Source organism: Anser anser (assembly GCF_964211835.1).
Source record: "Anser anser genome assembly, chromosome: 1".
Taxonomy (NCBI): Eukaryota; Metazoa; Chordata; class Aves; order Anseriformes; family Anatidae; genus Anser; species Anser anser.
In genome coordinates, this window is record NC_139720.1 from 78,031,333 (window position 1) to 78,047,097 (window position 15,765).

At 47.6% G+C, this 15,765-nt stretch overlaps 2 long non-coding RNA genes across 2 annotated transcripts in view; one reads left to right on the forward strand and one right to left on the reverse strand.

Annotated features, from left to right (window-relative positions):
• Positions 1-15,765, reverse strand: part of LOC310896868 — a 368,699-nt gene that overhangs the window by 189,127 nt on the left and 163,807 nt on the right. The window contains exon 2 of the long non-coding RNA XR_014581884.1: positions 1-14,896. This exon is cut by the window's left edge and continues 13,368 nt beyond it. This is a non-coding gene — a long non-coding RNA (uncharacterized lncRNA). The remainder of the gene's footprint in view (positions 14,897-15,765) is intronic.
• Positions 1-15,765, forward strand: part of LOC310896873 — a 230,999-nt gene that overhangs the window by 25,785 nt on the left and 189,449 nt on the right. Inside the window, exon 2 of the long non-coding RNA XR_014581887.1 lies at positions 1-7,478. This exon is cut by the window's left edge and continues 7,594 nt beyond it. This is a non-coding gene — a long non-coding RNA (uncharacterized lncRNA). The remainder of the gene's footprint in view (positions 7,479-15,765) is intronic.

Consider the following 15,765-nt stretch of genomic DNA (forward strand, 5'->3'; position numbering starts at 1 on the left):
GAAGATACAGGTTAATATTCTGTAAGTCTTAATGTGCAGAAACTAAGAGGGTTTAACTCTTATTTAAGGCTTTGAAGGCCTTCGGTTTGGGGTGTTATCCTAAGTTTCTAGACAATGGCATGTATTATTGGGGACAGGGGAAGTAAGAGGATTGATAGTGAGGCAAGGACCGCAGTAGGTGTGCTTGGGGCTTTGCTAGTGTATCATTGTTTTATGTGGTTAGAGGAGTTGGGGGGAAGGGTAATTGTTGAGTGGTATGCGAGGCGTAGGTAGAAGAAGAGGCTGAGCAGTGATAGCATGGCAATTGCCATGGCTGCTGGTGTTATTTCCTGTTTAGTTAGTTCTTGGATGATAAGTCACTTTGGTATAAAGCCTGTTAATGGGGGGAGGCCTGCTAGGGATAAAAGTACTAGTATTAGGGTGGCGTTTAGCACTGGGGTTTTTGTTCATGAGGTTGTGATCATGGATAGGTTAAGGGCTTTGATTTTGTTAAGGGCTAGGAATACGGCTGATGTTATGATTGTGTATAGGTAGAAGGTAAGTAAGGCCAATTTGGGGCTGTAAACTAGGATGATGGCGATTCAGCCTAAGTGGGAGATGGACGAGAAGGCTAGGATTTTGCGTGTTTGTGTTTGGTTCAGTCCTATTCAGCCTCCTAGTGCTGTTGAGGCTAGGGCCATGGCGGTGAGTAGAGCTGGGTCGAGGGATTTGGATGTTAGTAGGAGCAGGGTTAGTGGGGGGAATTTTATGAGGGTCGAGAGTAGCAGGGCTGTTATTAGTGGCGATCCTTGTAGTACTTCTGGGAATCAGAAGTGAAATGGCACTAGGCCCAGTTTAATAGCGATTGCTGCTGTCAGTAGTAGACAGGAGGTTGGGTGGTTTATTTGTGTGATGTCTCATTGGCCAGTGACTCAGGCATTGGTTATGCTAGAGAATAGGACCAGGGCGGAAGCAGCTGCTTGGGTTAGGAAGTATTTCGTTGCGGCTTCTACTGCTCGTGGGTGGTGGGATTTGGCAATTAGGGGAATGATGGCTAGTGCGTTGATCTCCAGTCCTGTCCAGGCCAGAACTCAGTGGTTGCTGGAAATTGTGATTGTGGTGCCCAAGATGAGGCTGAAGGTTATGATTGGGGTCGCGTAAGGGTTCATTAGTAGAGGAGGGGGTTAAACCATCATTTTCGGGGTATGGGCCCGATAGCTTGATTAGCTGACTCTACTAGAAAATAATATAAGGGAAGTATGGAGAATTTTGATTTCTCTTGTGTGGGTTCAATTCCTACTTTTCTAAGGTCAACAGGAAATGAGAGGGCTGTTATACCTCTATGTTCACTTTATCATAGTGACCCTTTGTAGTTCAGGCACATTTCCTTATGTAAGGAGGTAGGCCTGCATAGCAGATAGGTATGCTGATGTGTCAGAGGCACAGAGCTAGTGTGAGGGGTAGGAAGTTTTTTCATAGTAGGTGCATTAGTTGGTCATATCGGAATCGTGGGTATGAAGCTCGGACCCATAAGAAACCAGAAGATAGTAGGAGGACTTTTGTGGCTAGGATGACGGGGAATAGTTCTGTGGGTGGCTCTAGGGCGCTTGGGTTTAGGAATATGATGGCTGTAAGTGTATTTATTAGCATAATGTTCGCATATTCAGCTAGGAAGAATAAGGCGAAGGGTCCTGCGGCGTATTCAACGTTAAACCCTGAGACTAGCTCAGATTCACCCTCTGTGAGGTCAAAAGGAGCTCGGTTTGTCTCTGTTAGGGTGGATACGTATCATATTATTGCTAGGGGTCATGAGGAGAAAATGAAGTATAGAGGCTCCTGTGCGACGGCAAAGGAGCTGAGTGTGTAGCTTCCGCTTAGTATGATTATTGATAGCAGGATTATGGCCAGTGTCACTTCGTATGAAATGGTCTGTGCTACTGCCCGTAGGGCTCCGATTAGTGCGTATTTTGAGTTCGAGGCTCAGCCTGATCATAGGACTGAGTAGACGGCTAGGCTTGACATGGCTATTAGGAAGAGAACTCCGAGGTTTAGATCTGCTAGGGGAAATGGGAGTGGTAGTGGTGCTCAAGTGGTGAGGGCTAGGACAAGGGCTAGTATTGGTATCAGAATGAATAGAAGTGGGGAAGAGGTAGAGGGTCGGATGGGCTCTTTGGTAAATAGTTTCAGTCCGTCCGCAAATGGTTGAAGTAGGCCAAAAGGCCCGACAACGTTAGGGCCTTTGCGGGATTGTATGTAGCTTAGGATTTTCCGTTCTACTAGGGTTAGGAAGGCTACGGCAATCAGGATTGGGATGATGTATAGGAGGGATATAACGAGGCAGCTTAGTGTTGTTATTTGAATCATGGGTGAAGCTAGGGAGAGGATTTGAACCTCTGGGGAAAGGGCTTAAGCCTTCTGCACTTGCCGGGCTCTGCCACTCTAGCTGGTCCTTTTCTAGGATTGAAAGTGGTGGGGGAAGGCCCTCTTCACGGTTTAGTTGGTTTCACTGCTTAGAGGGGGGGGGCGTGCTTGTGGTATTGGCCCCACTTTCCCGGTCCTTTCGTACTGGGGAGAGTGTGTCATAGATAGAAACCGACCTGGATTGCTCCGGTCTGAACTCAGATCACGTAGGACTGTTAATCGTTGAACAAACGAACCCTTAATAGCGGCTGCACCATTAGGATGTCCTGATCCAACATCGAGGTCGTAAACCCCCCTGTCGATATGGGCTCTTGAGGGGGATTGCGCTGTTATCCCTGGGGTAGCTTGGTCCATTAATCAATTATATTGGGTCTGGTCACTGTTAGCACTTTGAGGGGTAGCTCTAGGTAAAGAGGTATGGTCTTGTTTTTGGAGGATTTGTTCTCCTCCAAGGTCGCCCCAACCGAAAAATATCGACCAGGCTCTGCGATGGTAGTGGCCCCAGTGGGGTTGATTGAGGATTCGCGGTGGTCGTTGATTTTTAAGTTCCACAGGGTCTTCTCGTCTTATGTTCACATCCCCGCTTTTGCACGGGGAGATCAATTTCACTGATTATCTGTGAGAGACAGTTAAGACCTCGTTTAGCCATTCATACAAGTCTCGATTTATGGGACAATTGATTGCGCTACCTTTGCACGGTTAGGATACCGCGGCCGTTAAACCTAAGTCACCGGGCAGGCATCACCTTCAATACTTGTTTAATTTGCTGAAGGCTATGTTTTTGGTAAACAGTCGGGCCTTATTAATTTGCCGAGTTCCTTTCACAGATTTTAATCGCTCTTATAGGCGCTCCTGAGTCGGGTTAACAGGGTTAGTTAATACGTGGTCTTGTAGGGGTTTTTGTATCTGTCTAGGTCTGTTAATAATGTTTCTATGTAAGCTTGCGCCGTTAGAGGGGTGTGGCCCTGAGTTACTTATTTTAGCATTAATTCTCCTATATTCATAGGTTGACCTGTTTGTGATAAGGGAATCATCTTATTTTGGTATTTTTAGGTGGTGGAGCTTTGACGCACTCTTTTTTGATGGCTGCTTTAGGGCCCACGGTAGGATCAGTAGTAAGAATTATCCGCTAGTCGAGGTTGTGTCCTTTTTTAATGGAGCTGTCCCTCCATTAAATAGCTCTTAATCATCTCATTAGGGTTCAGGATGTCCGGTAGGGAGGATTAAGGGGGAACTTAGATTCGTTTCACAGGTAACCAGCTATCACCCAGCTCGGTTGGCTTTTCACCTCTACTGACAAGTCATCCCACTCTTTTGCAACAGAGACGGGTTCGCTCTCTTTAACTGCTTGAAAGTAGCTCGCTTGGGTTTCGGGGGGGCAAACTTTAGTTCACTTTGCTTGGTTGTTCTCGCTAAACCATGATGCAAAAGGTACAAGGGTTGATCTTTGCTGTCTGTCGCTTTGATTGTTTCACTGCTATTTCATCTTTCCCTTACGGTACTGGGGTCTCTATCGCGTCTAAGTGTCTTTTCTATCGCCTATACTAAGACTGTAAAATGCTTTAGTTTAATTAGTTTAGTAAATTCTTTAGTTTTGGTGTACTATTTGTGTGGTTGAGCTAGAGGGGGGGCTTCAAGACGATCCGGTCTAGTAGATATCTTTCAGGTGTAAGCTGAGTGCTTTGGTGTTATAGCTACGTCTTGATATTCTAAGTACACCTTCCGGTACACTTACCTTGTTACGACTTACCTCATCTTCAGCGTATTTATGGTATTAGTTATGTGGGATGTGGCTTTTGAGGAGGGTGACGGGCGGTATGTACGTGCCCCAGGGCCGGCTTAAAGTAGGCTCTATTGTCCCACTTTACTGCTAAATCCGCCTTCCAGAAGTGGTTTCACGCTTCTTTCCGTGTGCCCTATGAATAGGGAATGTAGCCCATTTCTTCCACTCCATAGGCTATACCTTGACCTGTCTTATTAGCGGGGTGCTATTGTGTCCACTGTTGTGCTCTCATTCGAGGTGGGCTGGCGACGGCGGTATGTAGGCTGTGTTGGCAAGGGGTGGTTGGGTTAATCGGGGATTATCGATTGTAGAACAGGCTCCTCTAGGTGGGTTTGGGGCACCGCCAAGTCCTTAGAGTTTTAAGCGTTTGTGCTCGTAGTTCTCTGGCGGATACTTCGGTAAAGTAAGTATCAAGATTTAGGGCCAGGCATAGTGGGGTATCTAATCCCAGTTTGGGCCCTGGCTTTCGTGGGTTTAAATCAGTCGTTAGTTCCTAAGATCATCTTAATGGTGTGTTTAGGTGCATCTTGGGCTTATGACAGCTCAGTTGCATTTTGATCTTAGTTAGCTAGGATAGGCATTTTACCACTCTTTACGCCGTGTCAATAGGACGGTTGATTTGGGTTTCTTGTATGACCGCGGTGGCTGGCACAAGATTTACCAACCCTTGAAGTTAGGCTGTTGCTATAACTAAGTCAAGTTTGCACTCATTGCTTAATGTTAATTACTGCTGAATACCCGTGGGGGCGTGGCTTAGCGAGGCGTCTTGGGCTACTACTTGGGTGTGCCTGATACCCGCTCCTCAAGGCCTGTATGGGGGTAGGTGGTCGAGGGCGTTTACACTGGGGCGCGGATACTTGCATGTATATATTTAGCAAAAACCAGCCGTAAGGTTAGGACTAAGTCTTTTGTCCGCAGGCATGTTTTATGCCATCTTGGCAACTTCAGTGCCATGCTTTGTGTTAAGCTATGTGGACGGGGGTGTGGTTAGCTGATAGTTGAGTGGTGAGTGAGAGTGAAGTATATGAAATTATTGCTTGTGTTTACTATTTTTAGTACTGGAGTTTCTCTAATAAGTTTAAGTTATTTTGTATGTGTTTGTGTGTATATATACATCGTTCCGATGATGTCATGGAAGGGATGATTAATGGAGTTTTAGAGGTAGTTTGCTGGGATTGGGCGATGAAGGTTTATGCTACATGGTGGTTAGCGAAAGTTTACTGGTTTAGTTTGTGAAGCGCAGGGGTTGCGCTTAATGATTTGTTGTTTTGTGCTATGTCCAACGAGCATTCATCCAATAGCCCCATTTAACCCGGAGGGTGGAGGTAACATTAACTGAATGTGGTCAAAGTGCATCAGTGTCAGGATGATTCCCCATATACGCCAACCGTCTCATCGAGGGACCCTTGAAATATAGGATAGGCCGTGAGGCAGGTGTGTCCAGGCTTAGATTGTGGGACCCCCGAGATCACTGGGAATAGCCACCTGTGAGGTAACCCCGGAAAAAATAAGAGGAACCAGAGGCGCCAAAAAGCTGGAACATGCCGCGATTACGCATTGAGAAGGTGAAAGTACTCACAGATGCCACTTTGAAGGGCAAGGAGGGGTGAGTGAACCCAATGGATGGCCCTGACCGAGGAACCAGAGGCGCAAAAATGTGAGGAGGGCGAGGGGTTTAGGGGGAACGTATGGGCCTGAAGCTAGTCATACCGGACATTATGTGCAACGGGTTGCTGATTTCACGTGAGGAGTACGATTAATAAATCCGTCTGATACGAACTGCATGAGATATGTGGTGGAGAGTTGTTGTTGGAGCATGTCCTGTGAGCATTCATTAAAATGGGGTCTTGTTATGCGCTTGAGTGGAGTTGTATTGGGTGTTGTGGGGTATGGTCCTAGAACATTCATGCCGGGTGGTTTGGTAGGAGTGTGTTTAAGGGTTTAATGGCCGTGTACATGTATGGGTTTAGCACCTGCTTATAAGATAGTCCGTATATAATGTATATTACTGGTACTATAGTATGTATGTATATGGGGTATATAAATTTATGCACGAATATGCATAACCAAATACCCCCGCCTCGGGGGGGGAGGGGGGGGGGGTTAAGCATAATGGCATAGATGGGGTAGAATTATTGGGGGCTTGCGGTTAGTTCCTGTAGTTGAGAACAATGGCGGCTTTTCGAGCCGCAGGCCTCGGGTAGTGTCCGGGCAGGAATAATGACTTATTTTATGTTTTTTTTAGGGATTTGCTTTGCGGTGGGTGTTTTGGGTGTGGCGTCGAATCCTTCGCCGTATTATGGGGTTGTTGGTTTGGTGTTAGCGTCTGTGGCGGGGTGCGGGTGGTTGCTGGGCCTTGGGGTTTCGTTCGTGGCTTTAGTGCTGTTTATGGTGTATTTGGGGGGTATGCTGGTGGTGTTTGTTTATTCAGTAGCTTTAGCAGCGGAGCCTTTCCCTGGGGCTTGGGGGGATTGACGGGTGATTGGATGTGCAGTAGCGTTTGTGGCAATTGTTTTTGGGGGGTTGGTGTTTGGGGGGTTTATGGGGGCTTGGAAGTTCGGGGTTTCTACTGTGAATAATGTTGGGGTGTTTGTTGTTCGGTCGGATTTTAGTGGAGTTTCCATGTTTTATTCACATGGGGCAGGGATGTTTTTAGTGGCGGGTTGGGGGCTGTTGTTGACTTTGTTTGTTGTATTGGAGCTTGTGCGGGGGTTGTCGCGGGGTGCTATTCGGGCGGTTTAGGGGTTAGGGTCAGAGAATAGTTTATTGAAAATGCCAGCTTTGGGAGCTGGAGATAAAGGTTTGAGTCCTTTTTTTCTGAGTTTGGGGTACTCTAAGAAGTGGTAAGTCTTCAATCTTTGGTTTACAAGACCAATGTTTTTATAAACTATTAGAGTATTTAGCAGTTGAGTATTTTGTTTTCTAGGGCGCTTGCGGCGGGGAGGAGAAATAGGAGGATAGTGAAGTAGGCGATTGAAGCGAGTTGGCCGATGATGATGAATGGGTGTTCGACGGGTTGGCTTCCTACTCATGTTAGGACGAGGAGGTCGGCGACTAGTACTCAGAATAGGAGCTGGGAGAGTGGTCGGAATGTTATTGCTCGTTGTTTTGATTTGTGCAGGAATGGGATTAGGAATAGGATCAGTACGGAGGCGGCCAGTGCTAATACGCCTCCTAGTTTATTTGGGATTGAACGTAGGATGGCGTAGGCGAATAGGAAGTATCATTCTGGCTTGATGTGTGGTGGGGTTACTAGCGGGTTTGCTGGGGTGAAGTTTTCTGGGTCTCCCAGGAGGTTAACCGCTCATGCTTCTTTCTTATGAGACGTTAGTAAACCAATTACATAGCCTTGTCAAGACTAAATCACAGGTAAAAATCCTGTACATCTCATGTGGCCAACCACTCCCAACTAGGATTCCAAGACGCCTCATCACCCATCATAGAAGAACTCGTTGAATTCCACGACCACGCCCTAATCGTTGCCCTAGCTATCTGCAGCCTAGTTCTCTACCTTTTAGCCCACATACTAACAGAAAAACTCTCGTCCAATGCTGTAGACGCCCAAGAAGTAGAGCTGATCTGGACAATCCTACCTGCTATCGTCCTGGTACTCCTCGCCCTCCCATCCCTACAAATCCTCTACATAATGGACGAAATCGACGAACCAGACCTCACTCTAAAAGCCATCGGCCACCAATGATACTGAAGCTACGAATACACAGACTTCAAAGACCTATCCTTCGACTCCTACATAGTGCCCACCCCAGACTTACCCAACGGCCACTTCCGACTGCTAGAAGTTGACCACCGCGTAGTTATCCCAATAGAATCCCCCATCCGCGTGATCATTACTGCAGGAGACGTACTCCACTCCTGAGCAGTCCCAACGCTCGGAGTTAAAACAGACGCAATCCCAGGCCGACTAAACCAAACTTCATTCATTACCACCCGGCCTGGGATTTTTTACGGACAATGCTCAGAAATTTGCGGGGCTAATCACAGCTACATACCCATTGTAGTAGAATCAACCCCACTCCCACATTTCGAGGCCTGATCGTCCCTTCTATCATCATCCTAATCATTAAGAAGCTATGCAACAGCACTAGCCTTTTAAGCTAGCCAAAGAGGGACTTCCCCCTCCTTAATGATATGCCACAGCTTAACCCCGCACCATGATTTTCAATCATAATTATAACCTGATTAACCCTAGCACTCCTCATCCAACCAAAACTACTAGCCTTCACCACAACCAACCCCCCATCAAATAAGACCTCCCTCACTACCAAACCCACACCATGATCCTGACCATGAACCTAAGCTTCTTTGACCAATTTTCCAGCCCCAATCTATTCGGCATCCCCTTAATCCTACTATCCCTACTCTTCCCAGCCCTACTATTCCCGTCCCCAAACAACCGATGAATCAACAACCGCCTTTCTACTATCCAAACATGACTCCTTCACCTAATCACAAAACAACTAATAGTCCCACTCGACAAAAATGGCCACAAATGAGCCATAATATTTACATCCCTAATAATCATACTTCTTACAATCAACCTTCTAGGCCTCCTTCCATATACATTCACCCCAACCACCCAACTATCTATGAACATAGCCCTAGCCTTCCCACTATGGCTCGCCACACTACTAACAGGCCTACGAAACCAACCATCAGCCTCTTTAGCCCACCTATTACCCGAAGGTACCCCTACACCCCTAATCCCCGCACTAATCCTGATCGAAACAACCAGCCTACTAATCCGCCCCCTAGCCCTCGGAGTCCGCCTTACAGCCAACCTTACAGCAGGACACTTACTCATCCAACTCATCTCTACAGCCTCCATTGCATTAATACCCACCCTTCCTGCAGTATCCATCCTAACAATAATCATCCTACTACTCCTAACCATCCTAGAAGTAGCAGTAGCCATAATCCAGGCCTACGTCTTCGTGCTCCTTCTAAGCCTATACTTACAAGAAAACATCTAATGGCACACCAAGCACACTCATACCACATAGTTGACCCAAGCCCTTGACCAATCTTCGGGGCAGCCGCCGCCCTACTCACAACCTCAGGATTAATCATGTGATTCCACTACAACTCATCCATACTACTAACCCTAGGCCTCATCTCAATACTCCTAGTAATACTCCAATGATGACGAGACATTGTACGAGAAAGCACCTTCCAAGGCCATCACACTCCCACAGTCCAAAAAGGCCTACGATACGGCATAATCCTTTTCATCACATCCGAAGCATTCTTCTTCTTAGGGTTCTTCTGAGCGTTCTTCCACTCGAGCCTGGCCCCAACCCCAGAACTAGGAGGCCAATGACCCCCAACAGGAATTAAACCACTCAACCCGATAGAAGTCCCACTACTAAACACAGCCATCCTACTAGCCTCAGGCGTTACCGTAACGTGAGCCCATCACAGCATCACAGAAGGAAACCGAAAACACGCCATCCACGCCCTAACCCTAACGATCCTCCTGGGATTCTACTTCACAGCCCTACAAGCAATAGAATACCACGAAGCCCCATTCTCAATCGCCGATAGCGTCTACGGATCTACCTTCTTCGTTGCCACTGGATTCCACGGACTCCACGTAATCATCGGATCCTCCTTCCTGACCGTCTGCCTCTTCCGACTGATCAAGTTCCACTTTACATCAGACCACCACTTCGGATTCGAGGCAGCAGCCTGATACTGACACTTCGTAGACGTCATCTGACTATTCCTCTACATAACCATCTACTGATGAGGATCTTGCTCTTCTAGTATATTAATTACAATTGACTTCCAATCTCTAGAATCTGGTATAAACCCAGAGGAGAGCAATGAACGCACTCATGTTCATATTCGCCCTATCATCAATCCTAAGCGCCGCCCTAACCGCATTAAACTTCTGACTCGCCCAAATAAACCCCGACTCAGAGAAACTCTCACCGTACGAATGTGGATTCGACCCACTTGGATCTGCTCGATTACCATTCTCAGTCCGATTCTTCCTCAGTAGCCATCCTGTTCGTCCTATTCGACCTAGAAATCGCCCTCCTACTCCCCCTGCCATGAGCCGTCCAACTCCAATCCCCCCTAATGACCCTCACCTGAACTGTAGTGATCCTCCTTCTCCTAACACTCGGACTGGCCTACGAGTGAATTCAAGGGGGCCTAGAATGAGCAGAATAACAGAAAGTTAGTCTAACCAAAAAGATAGCTGGTTTCGACCCAGCAGATTACAGCCAACCCTGTAACTTTCTTATGTCGCCCCTACATTTAAGCTTCTACTCAGCCTTCATTTTCAGCGGACTAGGACTAGCCTTCCACCGAACCCACCTAGTATCCGCCCTACTATGCCTTGAAAGCATAATATTATCGATATTCGTAGGCCTATCAATATGATCCATCGAAAACCAAGTCTCCTCATTCACCATGGTACCAATTCTCATGCTAACCTTCTCAGCGTGTGAGGCGGGCACAGGCCTGGCCATCCTAGTAGCCTCCACCCGCACACATGGCTCCGACCATCTACACAACCTAAACCTCCTGCAATGCTAAAAATCATCCTACCCACAATCATACTTCTTCCAACAGCCCTGCTGTCTCCACCAAAATTTCTATGGACTAACACCACCTTATACAGCCTCCTAATCGCTGCCCTAAGCCTACAGTGATTAATCCCAACCTACTACCCCTACAAATTTTTATCCAACTGAACAGGAATTGACCAAATCTCATCCCCCCTCCTAGTACTATCCTGCTGACTACTCCCACTCATAATCATAGCAAGCCAAAACCACCTGCAACAAGAACCCCTACAACGCAAACGAATCTTTATCTCAACCTTAGTCGCAGTCCAGCCATTCATCCTACTAGCCTTTTCCACCACAGAACTAGCACTATTTTACATCTCATTTGAAGCAACCCTCATTCCCACCCTAATCTTAATCACCCGATGGGGGAACCAACCAGAACGCCTAAGCGCTGGCATCTACCTGCTATTCTACACGCCAGTAAGCTCTCTACCCCTGCTAATCACAATCATACACCTATACGTGAAAATTGGCACCCTGCACCTGCCAACCCTACAACTAACCCACCCAACCCTATCCACCTCATGGACAGGAATACTATCAGGTCTAGCACTGCTCATAGCATTCATAGTAAAAGCCCCACTATACGGCCTACACCTCTGACTGCCAAAAGCCCACGTAGAAGCACCCATCGCAGGCTCAATACTCCTCGCCGCCCTACTACTAAAGCTAGGAGGATACGGAATTATACGAGTCACTCTATTTATGGGCCCACTGTCCAACCTCCTGCACTACCCCTTCCTAACCCTGGCCCTATGAGGCGCCCTAATGACTAGCTCAATCTGCCTACGACAGACAGACCTAAAATCACTAATCGCTTATTCATCCGTTAGCCACATAGGCCTAGTTATCGCCGCAGGAATAATCCAAACCCACTGATCATTCTCAGGGGCAATGATCCTAATAATTTCCCATGGACTAACTTCCTCCATACTATTCTGCCTAGCCAACACAAACTATGAACGTACGCACAGCCGAATTCTACTACTCACACGAGGCCTACAACCTCTCCTACCACTCATAGCTACCTGATGATTGCTGGCCAATCTAACAAACATAGCCTTACCCCCAACAACAAACCTCATAGCAGAGCTAACCATTATAATCACCTTATTCAACTGATCTGCCTTCACGATCATCCTAACAGGAATCGCAACCCTACTAACCGCCTCCTACACCTTATTCATACTACTAATGACCCAACGAGGCTCAATCCCCTCCCACATCACATCTATGCAAAACTCAACCACGCGAGAACACCTGCTCATAACACTCCACATTATCCCAATATTCCTCCTAATCCTCAAACCCGAACTGATCTCCGGAATCCCCTCATGCAAGTATAGTTTAAACCAAACATTAGACTGTGATTCTAAGAATAGAAGTTCAAACCTTCTTACCTGCCGAGGGGAGGGTTTAACCAACAAGAGCTGCTAACTCTTACATCTGAGCCTAAAACCTCAGCCCCCTTACTTTTAAAGGATAACAGCAATCCACTGGTCTTAGGAACCACCCATCTTGGTGCAAATCCAAGTAAAAGTAGTGAACCCCACACTACTAATCAACTCCCTCACACTACTCACGCTGACAATCCTCCTAACCCCAATCATCCTGCCATTTCTATTTAAAAACTTTAAAAACACCCCACAAGCCACCACCCGCGCTGTTAAAACCGCATTCCTAATTAGCCTAGCCCCTACAACCGCATTCATCTACTCGGGAGTAGAATCTGTCACCTGCCACTGGGAGTGAAAATTCATTATAAACTTTAAAATCCCCCTGAGCCTAAAAATAGACCAATACTCAATAACATTTCTTCCAATCGCCCTATTTGTAACATGATCAATCCTACAATTCGCCATATGATACATGGCCTCAGAGCCATACGTAACAAAATTTTTCACCTACCTACTGACATTCCTAGTCGCCATACTCCTCCTAACAACCGCAAACAACATATTCCTCCTATTCGTAGGCTGGGAAGGAGTACGAATCATGTCCTTCCTTCTCATCGGCTGATGACAAGGCCGAGCAGATGCCAACACCGCCGCCCTACGAGCCGTAATCTACAACCGAATCGGAGACATCGGACTGATCCTGAGCATAGCATGACTAGCTTCAACATTCAACACCTGAGAGATCCAACAAGCCGTACACCCCCACCAAACCCCAATCCTCCCCCTCATAGGATTAATCCTCGCAGCCGCAGGAAAATCCGCCCAATTTGGACTCCACCCATGACTGCCCGCAGCAATAGAAGGCCCCACCCCAGTATCAGCCCTACTGCACTCCAGTACCATAGTAGTAGCCGGAATCTTCCTGCTCATCCGCATGCACCCCCTGCTAGCCACCAACCAGACAGCCCTAACTGCCTGCCTATGCCTAGGTGCTCTATCAACCCTATTCGCTGCCACATGCGCCCTAACCCAAAATGACATCAAAAAAATCATTGCTTTCTCAACATCCAGCCAACTAGGACTAATAATAGTCACTATCGGACTAAACCTCCCACAACTAGCCTTCCTACACATCTCAACCCATGCCTTCTTTAAAGCCATACTATTCCTATGCTCAGGGTCTATCATCCACAACCTAAACGGAGAACAAGATATCCGAAAGATAGGAGGCCTACAGAAAATACTCCCAGTCACTACTTCCTGCCTAACCATCGGAAACCTGGCGCTGATAGGAACCCCATTCCTAGCCGGATTCTACTCAAAAGACCTCATCATCGAAAGCTTAAACACATCATACCTAAATACTTGAGCCCTACTCCTAACCCTTATAGCCACAGCATTCACCGCAACCTACAGCATCCGCATAACCATCCTAGTCCAAGCTGGACAAACCCGAATCCCCCCAATAGTATCAATAAACGAAAACAACCCACTAATCACCGCCCCCCTAACCCGACTCGCCCTAGGCAGCATTACAGCAGGAATAATCATTACCTCTTTCATCACACCAACCAAAACCCCCCCAATAACCATACCCCTTATCACCAAAACCGCTGCCATCCTCATAACAATCCTAGGAATCATCCTAGCCCTAGAACTATCGAACATAACACACACCCTCACTCACCCCAAACCAAACCCCCTCATAAACTTCTCCTCTGCATTAGGGTACTTCAACCCCCTAGTACACCGATTCTTCTCCAAAAACCTACTAGAAAAGGGACAAAACATTGCCCTACACTTGATCGACCTCTCCTGACTCAAAAAAATAGGGCCAGAGGGCCTTGCTGAACTACAAGTAGCCGCAAGCAAAGCCGCAACCTCAATACACACAGGGCTAATTAAGGCCTACCTAGGATCCTTCGCCCTCTCCATCCTGGTAATAATCCTAATAACACACAGACTCACTAATGGCCCCTAACATCCGCAAATCCCATCCCCTACTAAAAATAATCAACAACTCCCTAATCGACCTACCCGCCCCCTCCAACATCTCTGCCTGATGAAACTTCGGCTCCCTTCTAGCCATCTGCTTAGCCACACAAATCCTAACAGGCCTGCTACTAGCCATACACTACACCGCAGACACTTCACTCGCCTTCTCCTCAGTAGCTCACACATGCCGAGACGTCCAGTACGGATGGCTCATCCGCAACCTCCACGCCAACGGTGCTTCGCTCTTCTTTATCTGCATCTACTTACACATCGGACGAGGCCTCTACTACGGCTCCTACCTATACAAAGAAACCTGAAACACAGGAGTAATCCTCCTACTCACCCTAATAGCAACTGCCTTCGTAGGGTATGTCCTACCATGAGGACAAATGTCATTCTGAGGGGCCACCGTAATCACCAACCTATTCTCAGCCATCCCGTACATTGGGCAAACTCTAGTAGAATGAGCCTGAGGAGGATTCTCAGTAGACAATCCAACCTTAACCCGATTCTTCGCCATCCACTTCCTACTGCCCTTCCTAATTGCAGGAATCACCCTAGTCCACCTAACCTTCCTACACGAATCAGGCTCAAATAACCCACTAGGAATCGTATCAGACTGCGACAAAATCCCATTCCACCCATACTTCTCCATTAAAGACAGCTTAGGGCTTACCCTAATAATCACCCCTCTAATAGCACTAGCCCTATTTTCACCGAACCTCCTGGTTCTTGGAATCCTAGTTGGGAGTGGTTGGCCACATGAGATGTACAGGATTTTTACCTGTGATTTAGTCTTGACAAGGCTATGTAATTGGTTTACTAACGTCTCATAAGAAAGAAGCATGAGCGGTTAATGCAGTTGGCTTGAAACCCATCCCCAGTGGTGCCAGTGCACTCTCTGAACTCACTGAAGTGCATCCCCAGTGGTGCCAGTGCACTCTCTGCACTCACTGCACTGCATCCCCAGTGGTGCCAGTGCGCTCTCTGGAGTCACAGCACTGCATCCCCAGTGGTGCCAGTGCACTCGCTGGACTCACTGCACTGCATCACCAGTGGTGCCAGTGTACTCTCTGGACTCAATGCACTGCATCCCTAGTGGTGCCAGTGCACTCTCTTGAGTCACTGCACTACATCCCCAGTGGTGCCATTGCACTCTCTGGACTCACTGTACTGCATCATCGTTGGTGCCAGTGCACTCTCTGGACTCACTACACTGCATCCCCAGTGGTGCCAGTGCACTCTCTGGACTCACTGCACTGCAGACCCAGTGGTGCCAGTGCACTCACTGGACTCACTGTACTGCATCACCAGTGCTGCCAGTGCACTCTCTGGACTCACTGCACTGCATCCCCAGTGGTTCCAGTGCATTCACTGGACTCACTGTACTGCATCACCAGTGGTGCCAGTGCACTCTCTGGACTCACTGCACTGCATCCCCAGTGGTGCCAGTGAGCTCTCTGGACTCACTGCACTGCATCCCCAGTGGTGCCAGTGTACTAACAGGATTCACTGCACTGCATCCCCAGTGGTGCTAGTGCACTCTCTGGACTCACTGCAGTGCATCCCCAGTGGTGCCAGTGCACTCTCT